Source organism: Mandrillus leucophaeus, unplaced genomic scaffold (assembly GCF_000951045.1).
Source record: "Mandrillus leucophaeus isolate KB7577 unplaced genomic scaffold, Mleu.le_1.0 Scaffold1093, whole genome shotgun sequence".
NCBI lineage: Eukaryota > Metazoa > Chordata > Mammalia > Primates > Cercopithecidae > Mandrillus > Mandrillus leucophaeus.
The window spans coordinates 70,808-91,249 of record NW_012099132.1 but is presented as its reverse complement, the minus strand read 5'-3'; positions in this window follow the sequence as shown (position 1 = coordinate 91,249).

The window sequence follows — 20,442 nt, the reverse complement described above, 5'->3', positions numbered from 1 at the left end:
AGGGGGCCGGGGGCTCGGGGTGCTCCCGGGACTCCCACCGCGCCGCGTTGAGTGGGCGCCCCCGGGAGGAGGACGCTGCACGTAGAGGGAGAAAGGATCGCAGACTGGGACCCCTTCCCAAGCCTAGCAGGAGTCCTGCCCAGAATGCGGCTCTTGTGTGGCGGGGCTGTCTTTATCCGTTGGATGTGACATCCCGACTTCCTCTTTAGTTGCCCCAGGCTGTGTGCGTGGTGCGGGATGGGGACCCTTGGAGACCGCCCTTTCAGATCGGGCCGGTCCCTCCGAGGAGGAGGTCAAGTCGGCTGGGAGTCTCCACTCACAGGCGGTGGGCTACGGTCTGCCTGTGTCCACCAGCTTTGTTGGCTTTCCTTGCTGAGATACCACACAGGGCAGCTCTGGAGTCCTGGCTTGGAGAGGTGGGGTTATTTGCTGAATCGGATTGACAGTCCTTGCCGCAGGTCTGTGTGGAATGGTAACAGCCACCTTCGCGGACTCTGTTGCTCTTACATTGACACTAACAGTTACCAAACCAAGTTGCATGACAAAACTCTTTGCAGCTCTTTTCACGAAAAAAGGAAACGGCTTGCCACCCCCACCCCCACCCCCGTTTATTCATCGGTAGTGAAAGGAACTTTGTTTTGGGGTCCTGGTAGGTAGAGAGGCAATCTTGACTTTGACCACAGGGTCAGACGTGCCAGCCCTTGGTATTAAATACCTCAGACTTATCCATGGGTTGCATCTGCTGCCTTGCGTTCTCCAGTTAGTATCCAGTCAGAACATCTTGCAGCTGAAATGCAGTCCGTCACCACAATGATTTGCAATGATTTGTTCTCCCGCCTTGTAGATTCCATTTTTTTTTTTTTTTAGCTTGTTTCCCCTAAATATTTACAGGTGTTTGGCGGGTTTGGTGATGGGGAAATCACTGAGTTAAAGTTCACGTTATTGTTAAATTTAGTAGGAAGAGCAGCTGGTACTTGTGATGAATGTATTTGTTCTCACTGGTTCCAGAGCATTTAAAAGTGTAAGTTGATATCAGAATTTCCTTCACCTTTTGGTCACATACTTTGCCAACTGTTAGACATTTGCTTATTTTAAATCTTATAGTTTTAGCGTGTCTTGGGCCTGTCATCTTTGCTAGTACACGTTGCTGTACTTGTCTGTTAATCCCTAGATCTTCAAAGTACAAAGAATGGTTCTAATAGGTATTGTTGTTATCACGTATAAGAAAGAACATCACATGGAAGTTTAGAGTTGTAAGGACTCTAAGGATGATCTAGCCCAAACCCTTCATTCTCTAAATGACAAAACAGATCTGGAGAAGTGAAGCAAGTCTTCCTCAAAGAATGCCAGCTACAGGCCTGCAGGACTGGGACTAGCTCCTGTCTCCTGCCTTCCAGGCGCTTGTACTTTATGCTAGAGTTGGCATAGGAAAGCTCCATCATCTCACTGGATGTGTTGAAAGCGTTACAAGAACACATCTCTTCCAGATCAAGATCAACCCTAGTGACTTGGTCTTAGAAAGAAAGGAAGTTATTCTTCAGGGCTTATCAGAGCAGGAATTTCAAAGATGTTGCCTTCTAAAATGTTTCCAGCCGAGCGCGGTGGCCCACGCCTGTAATCCCAGCACTTTGGGAGGCCAAGGCCCGCGGATCACGAGGTCAGGAGATGGAGACCATGCTGGCTAACACGGTGAAACCCCGTCTCTACTAAAAATACAAAAAATTAGCCAGGCGTGGTGGCGGATGCCTGTAGTCCCAGCTACTCGGGAGGCTGAGGCAGGAGAATGGCATGAACTCGGGAGGTGGAGCTTGCAATGAGCCGAGATGGTGCCACTGCACTCCAGCCTGGGCGACAAAGTGAGACTCTGCCTCAAAAAAAAGTGTTTCCAAGTATATTTCCTTTCTTCCCCCAATAAACCAGTATGAGTATGGAGAGAAAGGAAGAGTCTCACAACCTTTATTTGGTTATATCTCCAGATACATAAAAAGAACCTAAGGCATTTTAAGATTCAAGAACTTCTGAAAATGGCCAGTCTATCTTGGGGCAAAGTCAGAAAGAGATGGGGTGGGGAAGTGGCCTGGGTGGAGTTGGTGGTGAGCAACGGTGAGTTTCTGTGTAGCTTTAGGTCCAGGAAGTAAGTGTGTGGTCTTTCTTGCCTTATATAGTCTTACCTTTTCTGTTTGAGACTCAATTCTTAGAAGTCAGTTCTTAACCTCACAGATTAACTTTTAAAACCATTTGCTTAGACCACTACTAGAAGAGTTTTGCTCCATCATTGTGGGTAGGGAGCTGCCTGCTTGGAATCCCTGCCTTAGAGTTTGTGCAGGAGTGCCTTGCTCTCCATTCAGCTTCTAGTAAAACAACCACTTCTTAATTTCTCCCTCCTCAATTTTTTTTTTTTTTTTTTTTTTTTTGAGTCAGGGTCTCACTCTGACTCAATAGTATCATCATGGCTCACTGCAGCCTTGGCCTGCCAGGCTCAAACAATCCTCCCACCTCCGCCTCCCCAGCAGCTGGGACTATGGGCGCATGAGCCACCACACCTGGCTAATTTTTGTATTTCTTGTAGACACAGGGTTTCACCATGTTGCCCAGGAGAGTCTCAGACTCTTGGGTTCAAACAATCCACCTGCCTCAGCCTCCCAAAGTGCTGGGATTACAGGTGTGAGCCACTGTGCCCAGCACCTCATCTGTTAAATACCCTATTTGTGAAGTGAATCTTGATTTTTTGCTAGGCCTCTTGGATTTTTTGTTTGAGGACACACTCTTGCTGTCGATAACCTGAAACACAAATTGTGTGGATTTGTCTTTAAATGTGGCCAAAGTCAGGGGAGACAGATGATGACATTTTCTGTCCAGCTAAAGCTGGGTGCAGGAGCTTGCTAGGTGAAGCAGACACTATTTCAGCAGTCAATCCTGCAGTGACCTCTCAATCTTACAAGAGAAGGAAAATGTTTTTTCCCAACTCTTTTTTTTTTTTTTTTTTAGAAGAGTAAAAAGAAAAAGGGAGAGACCAGTGTGATTTTTAGTCTTTTTTTTTTTTTTTTCACTGTAAAAAAGGAACTGGAGCTATCACTACAAACAAACGAACTTGGCATTTAGCACTTCTGCATTTGTAACTTTTGTAACTGTGTTCCTTCTGTTTTCTTCTTCAGCGGACACACATCATTTTTCTTGCAGTCTTAGGGGGCACTAACCATCCTGGTTTGTGCAGATTGGTGTCCCAGCATATGGGGCTAAAACTGGGAAAATTCCAGGCAAACTGGGAGGAACTGGTTACCCTATGTAACATAGAACACACTCAACTATGTCATTAATATAATAATGTAATTATTTCCTTGTATGTGGACATTAGGAGTTTTATATTTTTGGTAAAGTGAGATAATTTTAAGTTTGGGAAAGAAAATTTTATTACATGAAGATCTAAGGCATTTTGACTCAAAGATAGCCATGAAGTCTTTTTGAAAATGATTTGATATTGACTTTTTTAGGTTGTTCTTTATGTCATATAGTTAAAGTCCCTGTAGTCATTTTAAGTGTATGGTCATATCTTCAGCCTGGGTCTCTACCCAAAATTTATTTTCAGAGTTACGAAGCTAGGATGGTAAGTTCTGTTGCATGTTTAAAATGTCCACTATTCTTACCTGCATTTGTTAATGATAGCACTACTTTCATCTCGGAGGCTGCCTGTAGACAAACTGTTTCAGCAGGTGGCCCTTTTGGAGCTTCCTGCCTGGAGGCCTTCTGTTTTGGTGTTCCCTTGCCAAGTCCTAGTTCACACTTGAGTCACCTACCTTCTTGCCAAAGGCAGTGCCTGGCAGTGGTGGCAGTGGCAAGAGACTAGAAATCCTGTGTAACTTTGGGAGCAGGATTTCTAGCCCATAGTGCGGGGCCTTGGGACGTGTTACACATTTTATTGGGCTGCCCTTGTTCTTCCATCACTCCCTAGAGCACTGGTCTTAAAGCAGACACCATGCTGTAGTCCTGTCGTCAGCAGAGAAGAAGGGAAAAGAAAGGCTTTATTTAGAGCCTTTTCTGGTTGTTTCGGGACCCAATCACATGGTTTTGAGAGTGCACTTGAAGCTGGTGTTTCATGGCAGAGACCTAATCATGTCATACATTTATTGTGCTCTTATTGTATACTGGGCCTTTGCAGTGAGTCATGTCTTAATCCTCATAGCCACACTAGGAGGTAGGTGGTGGCGTGATTCCTATTTTATGGATGAGAAAACAGGAATGGAGAGGCTAATTGACCTGTTTAGGGTCACACACCCAGTAAGTGATCTAGCACGTTGTCCTATCCTGGCAGTCTGATTGCACAGGTGGAGCTCTGACCACAAGGCTATACTTTTCATAGTTGAAAGGGCAGTGCAGCCATAGGATTAATGGGTGCCTGCTCTTGTTTACAGAGAAGCCATTGGATGAGCAGTGTTCCCTGAACTCCTTCTGCCTCTTGGGCCAGACCCATTTCTGTACAGAGTCAGGAGCTGCTTTGAGGCCTCTGCCCCTGCCTGGCTTATATCTGGCTTTTCCCATTAGCCTCTCCACCTCTCCACCCCGGTGAATGATGTGTTGGTAGTTCAGTGACTTTTTTCATATATGTGTGTATATATATAAAACAAATGAACCGCAGTCATTATAGGAAAATCAGAAAACTAGAGGAGCAAAACCAAAAAATTTTTTAAACCGTCTGAAGCCTCTATACTCAGAGATAACTATTCTTGACATTTTGGGATGTCTCCTTCTAGTCTTCTGTCTGGGTAGTCAGGTAAATTTTTTAAACTTTCCATGTGATAATATCATTACTTGTGCACATAACTGATATCTGTGTTCTCTACACCAGTGACTTTTCCAAATAAACTTATTCTTCTCTTAGATATATGATTGGCTCTTTAGCCAGCACTAGCACATAAGCTCTAGCTCTGGATTGATGGAACCAGCTTTTTTCTTTTTCTTTTCTTTCTTTCTTTTTTTTAAGATTTCAACTTTTTACTTCCTCTTTTGCTTTAAACAGAGAGTAAATATAAAATAAAAAGGCACAAATTGTACCAGAAACAGGAATGAAAGATTCTTTAAAAAGATTTGTATTTCTGCAAGATAATGTGAATTTTTATAGGCTAAAGTATAACATGAAATAATGTAAAAACAGGCAGAGCTACAGAGATCTGATAATTCTGTGGTTTCCAAACTTGTTTAAGCTGTGACACTCCTTTTTTTCCCCCAAAGAAATTTCATATTGAAGCTCAATATATAAAAAAGATGGGCTTGGACAGTGGTCCCTGAGTCCCTCTTGAAAACTAGTTGGGTTTAGTATTATTTGAAAGCCCCTTTGTATGATAAAACTGGTGATTGGTTAAGTGTTTTTTTTTTTTTTTTTTTTTTTTTTCTGATGCATCATGTGTGAAACAAACAACATTTATAAATGTTTGTGAATGATTAGGAACTGCTTAGAACTAGAATGACTATATCATTTTTATCCTTTTGAGAATCATAGGTGATACTACTCAACATGAAGCCACAAACAGATGTGAGCCAGGACTGTCCTGGGTAAACCTAGATATGTGGTCATCATATATACACATAGATTCCATGTTTGCTCACCACAGGCTTGACAGTGACAGTAAACTAGTTTGACTAGCAGACTACTCACTCTCTTTTGAGTCTACAGTGGTGCGGGTATTACAAAGATTGTTTTATGACTTTGTGCAGAGTTGGGAAACACCTTCTATCTCACACCTCAGTTCTGAGCTGCCCAGGGGTTGCGGGTGTAATCTGATAGAAACATTCTGACTCTTGGCAGTCAAGGATCTGAGAAAGCGTGATTGATTACCAGTGTTTGCTATGGGTATACGGGAAGGGAGAAGTGACATATGTTGTATATTAGCCAACTCTTGGGAAGACATGTTAACCTCTGTAGGCTTCAGGTTTCTCTTTGTAAAATGAAGTGGTTGGACTGGAGGCCTTTATGGTGCCTCAGCTCTGCCCTCTCCCTTCTGTGACTTGGTGCCTGTAATGGAGACCGACGCTCTTCACATGGTTTGTGTTATAGTCTTTCTTACAAATGTGGCTATGAAGGATGTATTTGCAGATGAGCTCTAATAAGGCTTTCCAGGTAACAAAGTCAAACAGCTTCAGGTTCCAGAGAAGGATTTTAACCAATATCAATGACTTAGGACTAATTCCTATTCTCCACCCTATTTCAATTCATAGATAATCTAAGATTACCCATTTTATTTGTTCTGTATTTTTATTTTTTTTGAGACAGAGTCTCGCTCTGTTGCCCAGACTGGAGTGTAGTGGTGCAATCTGGGCTCATTGCAACCCCCGCCGACCGTCTCCCAGGGTTCAAGCAATTCTTGTGCCTCAGACTCCCATGTAGCTGGGATTATAGGCGTGCACCACTATGCCCGACTAATTTTTGTATTTTTAGTAGTGATGGGGTTTCACCATGTTGGCCAGGCTGGTCTCAGACTCCTGGTCTCATGTGATCTGCCCGCCTTGGCCTCCCAAAGTGCTGGGATTACAGGCATGAGCCACTGCGCCTGGCCTAAGATTACCCACTTTATAGATTACTCCTTTTTAACCTTTTAACCAACATATTATTTAGCTCTGGCTGCTTTCAGAGGTTGGGAGTGCAGGTATTTGCCCTTATCAGTGTTTATGTTTGTAAATATGTTGGTAGCCTAAGAGGTTGAAGTTAATGATTCATGAATCCAGCTTGTAATTATGATATTCATAATTTTTAAGGATCTTTTCACTTGCCTCGTCCTTTGAAAACTTAAAATTTATCTAGTATTCTGTAAAGTAAGCTAAGCAAATAAATATATAGTCCACCTTTGGGCTGTTTCAGGGATTACTAAGTCAATAATTGTTTGCATTTCTTGCTTTTTGTTTGCTTAGAGTCCCCTTGCTCCCATCCCGGGGAGTCTTAAGCATCCAAGCGTAACTTTCTAGGATATCTTTTATATCAGAAGACCATTTTCCCCTAAGAGAACTTTCAGAGCTCTTAGTAAAATTAGAGAGACTTGTGGAAACATCTGTTTGAGCCTAGATATGGAAATTAATCACAATTCTAACCTCTCTAAAAGTTTTGCTTTTTTTATTTTAAAAATTTTGTTTTGCTTTAGTTTGTTTTAAAAATAACACCAGATTGGGAATCAGAAGACGTGGATTCTACTCATGGTTCTTTTAACAGTTGTATGGTTTGGGGTAAATCCTGACCTTCATTTCTTTGTCAAAATGGGAACAGGCAGAAAATTCTCTAAATTCTTCCAAGCTCTAACATTCTAAGATAGCTCCTCACATATTTCAATGTCAGTCTTTTCTCACCTTGTGGAATCTCATTTCAAAAAGTATCTGCCTTTTATGAACTTCTGATTTTCTCCCAAGTGTGTTGGTGGCAGCTTTAAAATTTCCCAGGTTTGGTAAACACATCCTTTTTGTCTAAGGGTGAGGAGTCCTTTCCCCAAGAAGGTTATCTTCTGGGATCTCCAGGAGCCTGGCTGTGGGGACACAGAACCCCTGGGGCTGTTCTCAATGTGGTCCTTGAAGAATCCTCTTGAACTTCTTACAGGCTAAAGGGAGCAATCCTTACAGAGCCCACGCTTGTCTCTTGTGAGCTGAGGCCCACCTTAGCCTTCTTCAGAGGTGCTGCTTTAGCAAATACCCTGGGTCCTCCCAGGCAAAATCCTGTTTTGTTGAACCCAAATAACATGTACATCTAACAAGTTTATTTCTCAAGGGTTGGCCCAGAGTTGGGTGCAGTTGACCTGGTGACCATAGACTTTCTCAAGAAAGGAAGAAAATTCCTACATGTAATCACCAGCCTCTGTAAGGTTAGTCTCTGTGGAGCCTTGTTTTGGTTTCTAAGACTGGCAAGATAAGGAAAAAGGAAAGTGAGCCTAAGAGAAGTCTGAAGACAGAAAGCCAGGCAGACGTTCAGGTCAGCCGGGGCAAATCAACCAACCAATTATTGTTAAACAGTGGCCTCCAAAAGTAGGTGTGGCGTACACCCCAAGGATGAACACAATGCTTTATTGAGTTGGAGTTTGGGAAAGAGAATATTAGAATTCATATTTTTTAAAATCATTCTTTTAAACTTTTAATTTTTATGTAGTTTTAGTACATCTTATTTGCTAGTACCATGTCATCTTTTTGGCTGTATTTTTCAGTGTCTGCCACCTGGCCAAATCACCACTTGGGTTATTACAGCAGCCTCTGACTGGTCTTCCTCCATCTGACCTTGGTCTCTACACTCTACTCTCAATGTAGCTCTCAGAGTGATGGAACTCAGAACTTGTCACTCCTGCTCAAAAACTTCCAGTTTCACCCAGGTGAAAGCTGAGGTCATTAGAGTGACTTCTGCACTGAGCTCCTCCACTCACCTGTCCAGCCTTGTCTGCTGTCCATCTCTTCCTGGCTCCTTGGCTCCAGCCCCACTGGCCTCCTCCTATTTAGTGAACATGCCAGCTGCGCTCCTGCCTGGGGACCCTTGCTGTTCCTGCTCCCTGTGCAGCTCCTCCCTAGATATCTGCATGGCTCGCCTTTACCTCTTTCAGGTCTTTCCTCAGATGTTACCTTCTCAGTGAGTCCCTTTCTGACCACACTGTTTAAAATGCCTACTCCACATTTCTTATCTGCCTTTCTTTATTTTCCTCCACCGTGCAAATCCCTCATACCATATATTTTACTCCCCCCATTTAAAAACCCCAAACTTACGTGTGGTTAAGATATAGATAACAGGACAAAGATTATTTTGTTAGTTTGGTTCATTCACTGCTGTATCTTCAGCACTTAGAACAGGGTAAGGCGCATCGTAAATGCTCAATAAATATTTGTTAAGTGAATGAATATAAATATGTATATGTGTCTGTAGATGTACATGTTCAAATGTTTTTTACTCATAAAGTGCTCAAACAAACAAAAGAGAAACACTTCTATAAACAGCTTTCATTTTACGCTGGGATGTCAAATTTCCATTCAAACAAAATTAAGAGAAAATTTTCTGCCCTATGAAAAGATAAAAGATCACATATTGTCCTATTTTCTGGTTATATTTTCCCTCTTTTTAAACTGTGCTTTTGGTTGTAAGGATGGTTAGCATTGTACGTAATTCTCAGTTCCATTTCTTTTCAGGGGAAGTATCAAGGTGACACTAGGGGACAGGAAATATTGACCCTAAATGTTGTGGGAGTGGATCTCTTATGTATTCAAGTGATCAAGGAGTGTTTAATGAGCTCCATCTACATAGCAATGATACAGCATAGCTCTGCTGGGGCTCTCTGCTCTCCCCTTCTCCACAAAAGGGAAAGACAGGTAAGAACAGGCACAATAAAATAGAAACCAGACAGAAAGAATTGGGAACAAGGAGACAAGAATCATACTTTACATGATTTAATCCTAATATTTTTATGAGAGGATGGCTATCATTTCATTTTAAAGATGAGGAAAATGAGGCTGGCACGGTGACTCATGCCTGTAATCCTTTGGGAGGCTGAGGAAGGTGGATCACCTGAGGTCAGGAGTTAGAGACCAGCCTGGCCAGAGAGATGGCTAGAGATGGTGAAACCCCATCTCTACTAAAAATACAAAAATTAGTCAGGCATGGTGGCAGGCGCTTGTAATCCCAGCTACTTGGGAGGCTGAGGCAGGAGAATCGCTTGAAGCTGGGAGGCGGAGATTGCAGTGAGCCGAGATTGTGCCATTGCATTCCAGCCTGGGCGACAAGAGTGAAACTCTGTCAAAAAAAAAAAAAAAAAAAAAAAGAAAAAAGGAAGAAAAATGAAAACTGACAGGTCGAGTAATTTTTTTGAGGGTCGCATGACTCTGGGAGTCACATCTGGGCAACCCCAAAGTGCACATTCTTAGCCATCACACATTAGGATTCTTGAAATAGGTGCAGTATCACAAGAGGCCATTTTCCCCATGGAGCTCGCAGTCTAGTTAGATGATATTCAATGCCTTGCACATGAAAGGCCCTCTTTAACGTTTATTGAATTCATGTGGCATATTAAACAGTTATCAATCCAGGTATAGTGCAGGTTTAGACTATGCTTAGAGGGCATTGATTAGGGACTTCAGGAGTCAGAGATGGGCAGAGTCATTAAGAAGGGAGCTGGAGGGAGTCTAAGTGGTACTTAAGGAAAGGAATGATCCAGGCAGCAGATGTGGGTGGAACCTAGGTGAGTGATGTGTTGTGTACCTCTCAGGTAACCTGGTGACTAAATTTACTGAGTCATAGGGTTCATGTTAGGTAGGAAGAGGAGGTAAGGAAATATCCAATTTGCAAACTGGATAGGAGAGGTGTTTGCATATTAACACATTTTTCTCAGTTGAGTTCTTTGAGAGGTACTACATGCCCTCTGCTGGAAAACTTGAATGGATGAATTTGTGCCTAAGCAAAACTCATTGTTTCCATTTGTTGCACATGACCTTTTCAAATTAATTTGTATTTACTTTGTTCTAAAAAGTATTGAAGCATTAAAGTAAGGTGTTGCCTTATGGGCGCTTCTGTGTCCATGATACCCCTGGCTTGAACAGAATGTTGCATGAGGTACCATGGCAGTATTTTGTGAACAAACATGTATTTTGGAGTAGCAAGGACTTCATTGAAAGGACCTAGATGGTTTGGTGATGTAGGCCATTGATCGAATAATGTAGTAGGTTTAAAGATGACTTTTTTTTTTCCTTTTTAAAAAATTATTTCCTTAGGTTTTGGGGAACAGGTGATGTTTGGTTACATGAATAAGTTCTTTAATGTGATTTCTGAGATTTTGGTGCACCCATCATCACTAAAGAACTGTACCAATGTGTAGTCTTTTATCCCTCACTCCTTTCTCACCATTTCCCCGATTCCCCAAAGCCCATTGTATCATTCTTATGCCTTTCTGTCCTAATAGCTTAGCTCCTACTAATGAGTGAGAACATATGATGTTTGTTTTTCCATTTCTGAGTTATTTCACTTAGAATAATGGTCTCCAATTCCATTCAGGTTGCTACAAATGCCATTATTTCATTCCTTTTTACAGCTGAGTAGTATTCCCTGGTATGTATCTACCACATTTTCTTTATCCACTCATTGATTGATGGGCATTTGGGCTGGTTCTGTATTTTTGCAATTGTGAATTGTGCTGCTGTAAACATGCGTGTGCAAGTATCTTTTTCTTATGACTTCTTTTCCTGTGGGTAGATACCCAGGAGTGGGATTGTTGGAACTAGAGATGACTTGTTTTTAATCTTATACATATTTTTTAAATAAGAAATTACAAAATCCAGACTATGGGAAGCCTACAGAAAAAAAAAAAAAGACCTCATTTCTTTGAAAAATCAATTATAAGAGGAAAAAAAATGTTGGAGAGAAAATATAAATCCATAAATTAAAAGGCAATTAAGATACATTCAGACTAATTGCAGTGAATAGATTTGGATTCTGATTTAAACAAACTTAAAAAAGCACACTTCTTTGAGATAATTGGGGAAATTTGAATACTGACTGGATATTTGATAATTTAAAGTGTGAATATGATATTGTGGTTATGTTTAAAAAGAGAGTCCTCTTACAAAACTAGAAACTATGAAACTCTAGCATTTTCTCTCTCTCTCTCTCTTTTTTTTGAAACAGGATCTCACTCTGTCACCCATGCTAGAGTATAGTGGTGTGATCATAGCTCACTGCAGCCTCGACTTCCGGGGCTCAGTTGAGTCTCCCACCTCAGCCTCCTGAGTAGCTGGGACTACAGGTGCATGCCACTACACCTGGCTAATTTTTGTATTTTTAGTAGAGATGGGGTTTCACCACGTTGCCCAGGCTGGTCTCGAACTCCTGGAATCAAGTGATCTGCCCGGCTTTGCAAAGTGCTGAGATTACAGGCATGAGCCAGCATGCTTGACCTACTTCAGCATTTTCTTAGGGCACCTATTTAAGTGATACATTCTTATTAGAAACTGTTTTTCTTTTCACTTCTTCCTGCCACCTTTGTGCCCCACGGAAGGCCTCCACTCTTACTTGCTAGAATGCCTTCAGTAAAGTTCTTAGAATCCTTTCTGTTTGTCCATAAAAGCACATGATTTTTCTGTTTTTGCTGCCCAAGGAAATATGCTTCTGAGCTAGTTGTGTGGTCCACACGTCTATTACTTAGTTTAAGTGGCTCCACAGCTTGATTCAGATATTTGAGCATTGGTCTTAGAATCCCATCTTGTGTGCTTTTAGGAAGACCTGGATTTGGCTTGTCCGGTGTAAGATATTTGGAAGGGAATTGAGATATTAGAGTTGCCAAAAATCACTTTCTTACATTGAGTTTTAAAGGATGTTTTTAATTATACTGTGTAGTTTTTAAAGGCAGCAAACAGTTACAAGGTGTCAATTCTAATGGGCCTGGCTACCATGCCTCTCTTCTTACCTCAGCGGGAAGTGGGTGTTTGTTGTTGCCTTGAGTGGTTTTGCCATTGCTTCAGGCATGCTGAAATATCTTCCTTTATTTCTACAAGTGTGAAAATCTTTCTATATCCTTCTTAACAGAGTCCAGATTTAAGAATAGACCATAAGCATAAGAAGTGGCCAGCTGTGACTTGAGTACATGATACCATCATGAGTAATTTAGAAGCCGTGTGACTAAGGGTTTGGTACTTTGGAGCCTCAGTATAATTAGGTCTTGGGACTCATGAGATGACTGCAATATTTAGTTGCTAATGCTCCTTTTTGTAGCAGCCAAGAAGAAACAATCTTTTTAAGTAGCTCTGCTTTTTAGCAAAGAGTCTTCTATCAAGGTTTCAGGGTACTGTATTTTGCGTATAATATTTTAAAATATTGTGGTATCTAACTGAACAATTTCCAAAAATGCTTCGTGTGAGTTGTATAGTTAGAATACTAAAGTTGATGTCTGGAGACCTGGGCTTTGTGCACAGCACTACTCCTAACAAGCTGTGTCCCTCTTCCTGTGACACAACTTTCCTTGACTGTAAGATGGGTAAAATAATAATTGCTTTATGGGGAAGTTGTGATAATCAAGTGGGAAAAGTCTTTGTATAGCAAGTGGTTCTTGGTTGGCACTCTATAATAAATAGTCTCTGAATCTTGGAGTGATTCCTCATTTGTCCAATTAAAGAGACCAGTTTTTTAAGGTCAATTTCAGCTCCATGAAAATATGATTTGAGTTAGTTTTTGTTTTAGATTTATGATCTTTTAACTAGTCTTCTTTCTCTCTAGCTTAAACAACATTGGTAGAAAGAGTTTGTTTTATTTTTGTGTGGATTTTCCATACTTCGGTTTGAATTGTAGTGTTTTGGTTCCTACAGCTTTAGGAAGTACATTTTTGTTTCATTTTGGTTTCATCAAATCAATTGACTTAGCTTATTTGACCGAAGAATCTTACGTTTAGATAGATCTAGGAGGATCAATTTGTGTTGAAAAGATTCTGAGGAGTTTGCAGTCATTTTTGATTTAAGTTGTCAAAAAGAACTTTGAAAATTACTTATAAGAATGCCACTTCCTCTTCACAGAAGTATAAAACTGTGTCTTTTTGAGGAAGTGTGTAAAAACAAAACAGTTGATAGAGTAATCTTCATAAAAAATCATCACAGCAGAATGTCTAAAAAAAACTGGTGTAAAATTTCAAGTCTTGAATGAATTTATAACAGGGTAGAAAACAAACTTCTCTGATAAAATGTGACTTAAAAAGTTAGATGAAGGATACATTGTAAAAAGTTACTTAATTTGGGACTTTTTCCCTTTTAAAACTACAGAATGCTATTTAATGAGCAGATACTTTAAACATCATTGGATATGTGTATGTATCTTAATTCTAACAAAGCATTTCAATTTGAGTTGATTCTTGGTTGAGATGTAGGGCAAAATAAAAAGGGAAATGAAATGATTCACAGGAAATGAAAATGAGAATTGGTATAAGAAAAGGTGCAATAAGGAAAAACAGGAGAAAAACATTAAGAAACTTTTTTTTTTTTTTTGAGGGAAGAAGGAATAGGAGTGGGAAGGAGACTGACTGTTAGTTTCTTAGGTGAGTGTTGGAGATGCTCTTGAACTTGAAGCTTAATTGTTCACCTGCTGTCCTCTGCTCTTTGAAATAATTGACATTGATCCTTGCTGTTCAGCCACATTGACACTTATATCTTGGGAGTTCTAGGATTGGACTAACAAAAGTGGAGGTTGTTACTTACAGTGCAAAAGAAACAACCAACATGGTGAAACCCCGTCTCTACTAAAAATACAAAAAAAAATTAGCCTGGTGTGTTGGTGGGCACTTGTAGCCCCGGCTATTCGGGAGGCTGAGGCAGGAGAATGGTGTGAACCCGGGAGGTGAAGCTTGCAGTGAGCCGACATCGCGCCACTGCACTCCAGCCTGGGCGACAGAGTGAGACTCCGTCTCAAAAAAACCAAAACCAAAACCAAAAAAAAAAAACCAGAGCTGTATCACTCAGAAGGCTGAAAAGAATCAGGCTGACAGGTAATTTGGCCCCTCAAAGGGTCCTAGTGGCTGATATAGGACCTTCAGAATGAGTGTAGGTGACAGGCAGATAACAAATTATTTTATACAGTGGGAAGTCAGGTATTAGGAGCTTCTATGACTAGTGACTAGGTTCCTGCAACATCTCTGGTTTTAAGTACCCCACTGCCTGTCCTGGTGAGTTGAACTAAAGCAGGACATTTCTTCATTACTGCTTTACCTTTTCTTTTTATTTCTTCTTCTTCTTCTTCTTCTTTTTTTTTTTTTTTTTTTGAGACAGGGTCTTAATCTGCCACCTAGGCTGGTGCAGTGGTGCCATCATAGCTCGACCTCCTGGGCTCAGGTGATCCTCCCACTTCAGCCTCCTGAGTAGCTGGGACTACAGGCATGTGCCTCCATGCCACCCGGCTCATGTTTTTTAGGGACAGGGTTTCACCATGTTGCCCAGTCTGCTCTTGAACTCCTGGACTCAAGGGATCTGCCCACCTCAGCCTCCCAAAGTGCTGGGATTATAGGAATGAGCAAGCCACCATGCCTGGCCTTGCTTTTACCTTTTCAACCAGCTCTTCCAGAGGCTGAATGGTATTTTTCTTAAATCTATTCCTGCCATGAATTGGCTGTGAGATCCTGGCCAGTCATTACACCTCCTTGGGCCTCAGTTTTCTTTAAGAAATGAGGACATTGTTTTAGAGTGTATTCTTGTAGCTGCTCCAGTCTTCTATAGTTTTAACCCAGGGGTTGCAGACTACTGTCCACAGTACACATCTGGTCTGCTGCCTGCTTTAAATGGCCTGTGAGCCAAGGATAGTTTTTATATTAAGTGATTGAAAAGGGTCAAAAAATAATACTTTGCAACACATAAAAATTAAACAAAATTCAAATTTCTTTGTCCATAAATATAGTTGTATTATTTGTTTACATCTTGTCTATGGGCGCTACAACAGCAGAGTTGAGTAGTTGTGGCAAAGACTATAGGGTCAGCAAAGCTGAAAATATTTACTATCTGGCCTTTTGCAGGAAAAATTTGCCAACCTCTTGCTCTAACTCAAGGGCAGACTTGGGGTCATCCTCTTCAGAAATCGAGTGCTACACTCTTACAGTCCTAGTGTTACCTAAGTTACACTTTGATCTAGATTTAATTAGATCGAGATGAGAATTCTTGCTTTTATTATTTTCTCTAGGAGAAAGTAGAAGCTTAGTTAGCTTTTTTGGTATGCTTTCAATTAAAAACAATCCTCCTTAAAACAATAGTTTGTTTGTACTCAACTTTTTTTCCCCTCTCTCTAGGAATCACTGTGGAGAAGGAAGCCATATGTTTATATTTTAAATCACTTGCCTTTTCTATAGGATTTTTAAACTCCAGATGTGGACTCAGAAACAGTTAATATGTACTTTTGATGCACTCAGAGAGCCAAGATGGGGGAAGAGAGATACTTATTTCTTATATTTGAGAGCAAAACAGAAATCTTAATATATTCTATTCCCCACATAGAGACTCTAGATTAATATGGGGATGGAAATGGCCTTAATTTTGTAGAAGGCTAATTTTAAGCAAACACAGTTTAAAGGTCAAGTATTATAAATGAAAATTATACAATTAAAAATAAATCTTAAAACTGTCTACTTATCTAATATTGCTCATTATTCTAGAAGGTTCTCTCTGAAGCTAAGTCTGGTAATTTCTGTGTGGGTTATAAGTTTGTGTGTGTATTGGGGCGGCGGGGGTGCAGAGAGAGAGAGAATGAAAGTGTGTGTGTGTGTGTGTGGTTTCTAGTGTTCATTTCATTAGAATTATAAAGAGCATCTGACTCTTGCTCTTGTACTTCCAGAGTCATTTGAGTTATTATGAAACTCCTCCTAGGCCTGGAGTTCCTTTTGATCTTGGATGAAGATGGGCACCTTGAACTGGTTAGTGAGGCCAGAAAGGAGGTCAGTCAGCACGTCATCTTTCATATAAAGGTTCACTTTTCTCAGAAGTGAAACTAACTTTTATATGAAAGATGACATGTGTTGACTGACCTCCTTTTCTCTATCCTTCAGAGAGAAAGAATTAAGACTAAAGAAACTTGTTTAAAAGATTTGTAAAGAAATTAATGTAGTGTACAACTTTAGAAAACATGGACAGTGACTGAGTACCTAAGCTATCTGGGACCTCCAGCGTTTTCTGAACAATATAAATTGTCTGGGGAAGACAGGAGATGAACATTAGAGTCCCCATTTTTCATAGGGAGAAACCGAGGCCAGTGGCTGTTATTTAGTTTGTTGATTGTTAGTGGAGGTAGAGCTCTTATTTTTTCTGGCTCAGTCTAAGGTGCATTTCATTTGCCTATCCTGTTCTTAAATAGCAGTTATAAAATCACGTGTCATTTCTACAGTTATATTTAGGATACAGCCTAAAATGCTGTATAAACACCCTGTGATAGAATGCTGAAGGCTGCCGCCTGGGTAATTATCATGTGGTTCTAGTATCGTATCATCTACATTATCCAGATTAGAATGGATCACCCACTTCTAAGCTGGTCTAGAAGAAGGAGCCCATTGTGTGCAAGGCCATAAGGATATTGCCTCATCGTTCCCCTGTGGGTAAAGATCTTTGTGACACACAGAAGACCGTGGAACTTCATTCTTATTTGAAAACACTTGTGACTGGTAATAATTCTGAAATACTAAGGCTTTCCCATGCCCTCGCCCCCAAAATTCCTCTTTAATATGCTTTATTTTCTTTTTTTAGAATTTTGTGAGACGTATTTAAAATTGGCCATCTGAAGGGAACATTTGCCACAGCACTGCCTAATCTTTAGATGCGTCTAAATGCAAATGTGTGTAATGAACCCTTTCGTTTTCCTTCTTACGTGGAGTGGGGCAAGTTTCTTCATTGAGCCTCTCACTTCTGGTTTCAGTCCATTTTTAGCCCCTTGGTTAGTGTGTGACTTGGGATGGTTGGAGCTAAGCCACTGAATTGCTCTTCACTTCTGGGGGAAAATGTTTGTACCCCAACTTTTTAGTATCCAAGACTCTGGTTAACTCAGCAGTAGTAGATTAGCAGTGACTACTGAATAAGTGAATGATATAGTGGGAGTCTCCGCTGCTGTGTTTTTTCCTTCACCATCCTTCCCTTCTTTTATCTACTTTATCTACCTTCTCTTCCTCCTCCTGGGATCTTTACCATGAACAGAGGAAGGACAGGAAGTGATTAATTTTTGGTTATGTAAATAACCCTAGTAAAAGGATTGGTTATATAAAATATTGCTAATTTTTGTGTGGTGGATTTTTTTTCTTGGTGTCTTGTTAAATATGCATAGTCAAGAATGTGTGGCTGATGGCTTAGTGTGTCATGACATGAACAGATCTGGGACAACTTCTCCAGTCAAGGAAGCAGTATGGGAAGAAATGTTTTACTCACCATTCTTTGTACCCTGGAGATTTTGGACAGGTTTTAACTGGGGCAACTCTTTAAAGACTTGCACAGGAAGTCACTGTTAACGTGGACTCTTGGTTTAAAGCATCTTGCTAAGTAGGGCCCAAAGGAGGCAGAGTGTGATTTCCATCACTGACCCCGGGTGGACCGAGAGGATGGCCAGGTTGGCCATTTACTGATGCTTACAAGTAACTCGTGGGAACATTTTTTACCCCCAACCCCTACCACCAAAAGATTTTTATAAGTGATGTATTCCCTTGCACATTTCTTGGGGAGTTGACATCTAATGCTTTTCATCACAAAGTTGGAAAGATACAAAGGATGTAATTCCTGGCATAATATACATGTTGACTTTTTAAAAAATGAAAACGTTATATCATTGTTTAAAATGTGTTGAGTGGAATTTAAACAGTATTGTGATTTGAGTGTCCCACCTTCACTTGAAAAATACATGAGCAACATCATCACTGGTCACCAGATAAATGCAAATCAAAACCACAATGAGATACCATCTCATGCCAGTTAGAATAGTGATCATTAAAAAGTCAGGAAACAACATGTGCTGGAGAGGATGTGGAGAAATAGGAATGTTTTTACACTGTTGGGAGTGTAAATTAGTTCAACCATTGTGGAAGACAGTGTGGCGATCCCTCAAGAATCTAGAACTATCCCAGCACTTTGGGAGGCCAAGGCGGGCGGATCACAAGGTCAGGAGATGGAGACCATCCTGGCTAACACAGTGAAACCCCGTCTGTACTAAAAATACAAAAAATTAGCCGGGCGTGTGGCGGGCACCTGTAGTCCCAGCTACTTGGAGGCTGAGGCAGGAGAATGGCGTGAACCGAGATCGCGCCGCTGCACTCCAGCCTGGGTGACAGAGCGAGACTCCGTCTCAAAAAAAAAAAAAAAAAAAAAGGGAATCTAGAACTAGAAATACCATTTGATCCAGCAATCCCATTACTGGGTAGATACCCAAAGGATTATGCTACTATAAAGACACATGCACACATATGTTTATTGCGGCACTATTCACAATAGCAAAGACTTGGAACCAACCCAAATGTCCATCAATGATAGACTGGATTAAGAAAATGTGGCACATATGCACAATGGAATACTATGCAGCTATAAAAAAGGATGAGTTCATGTCCTTTGCAGGGACATGGATTAATCTGGAAACCATCATTCTCAGCAAACTATCACAGGGACAGAAAACCAAACACTGCATGTTCTCCCTCATAGGTGGGAATTGAACAATGAGATCACTTGGACATAGGGCAGGGAACATCATACACCGGGGCCTGTTGGGGGGTGGGGAGGTGGGGGAGGGATAGCATTTGGAGAAATACCTAATGTAAATGGCAAGTTGATGGGTGCAGCAAGCCAACATGGCACATGTATACCTATGTATCAAACCTGCACATTGCGCACATGTACCCTAGAACTTAAGTATAATTAAAAAAAAATATGTGAGCAAGCTTTGGAAATTTTTTGTTGTTACTTTTTCTCCTTGAGCTTATACTTCTATTCCACTTTCTTATACAGAATTTGGCTGGGTGTGGTGGCTCATGCCTGCAAATTACCACACTTTTATCCAAATATTACACATTTTCTTTCTTTATTTTTTTGAGATGGAGTCTCGCTTTATTGCCCAGGCTGGAGTGCAATGGCGTGATCCCAACTCACTGCAACTTCCGCCTCCTGGATTCAAGTGATTCTCCTGCCTCAGCTTCCCAAGTAGCTGGGATTACAGGGGCCCAGCACCATGCCCAGCTAATGTTTGTGTTTTGAGTAGAGATAGGATTTCACCATGTTGACCAGGCTGGTCTTGAACTGCTGACCTCAGGTGATCCACCTGCTTCAGCCTCCCAAAGTGCTGGGATTACAGACATGAGCCACTGTGCCTGGCCGCATCTTATTTATTTTTTTGGAACAGGGTCTCACTCTGTTACTCAGCCTAGAGTTCAGTGGTGTGATTATAGCTTACGGCAGCCTGGAACTCCTGGGCTCAAGTGATCCTCTCACATCAGCCTCCTAAGTAGCTAGGGTTACAGGTGCACGCCAGCATGCCTGGCAAATCTTTGTATTTTTTGTGCAGACAGGGTTTCCCTATGTTGCCCAGGTTAGCTCCTGGCCTCAAGGGATCCTCCCTCCTTGGCCTCCCTAAGTGTTGGGATTACAGGTGTGAGCTGCTGTGCCTGGCCCAAATGTACTACATTAAAAAAACGTTGCAGAGGTTGCAGTGAGCCGAAATCGCGCCACTGCACTCCAGGCTGGGCTGGACTGAGACTCCGTCTCAAACAAACAAACAAACAACAACAACAAAAAACATTATCTTACGATACTTTGTAAGAAAAATGTGATCCTGAGATGCTAGGAGTTAAACAAATTTCTGGATTGCGTTTACAATTATTATTAACAATGTATCAAAACAAATGTAAAATTTGAGAAATTGTTAATAATACATGCAAAGTAAAGCATGCTTATTTGGAATGAATTTCTTGATCTGTTGACGAGGCTTTCTTTCTGTTTAAAATCAGCCCACGTATTGTGGAGAACATGGCT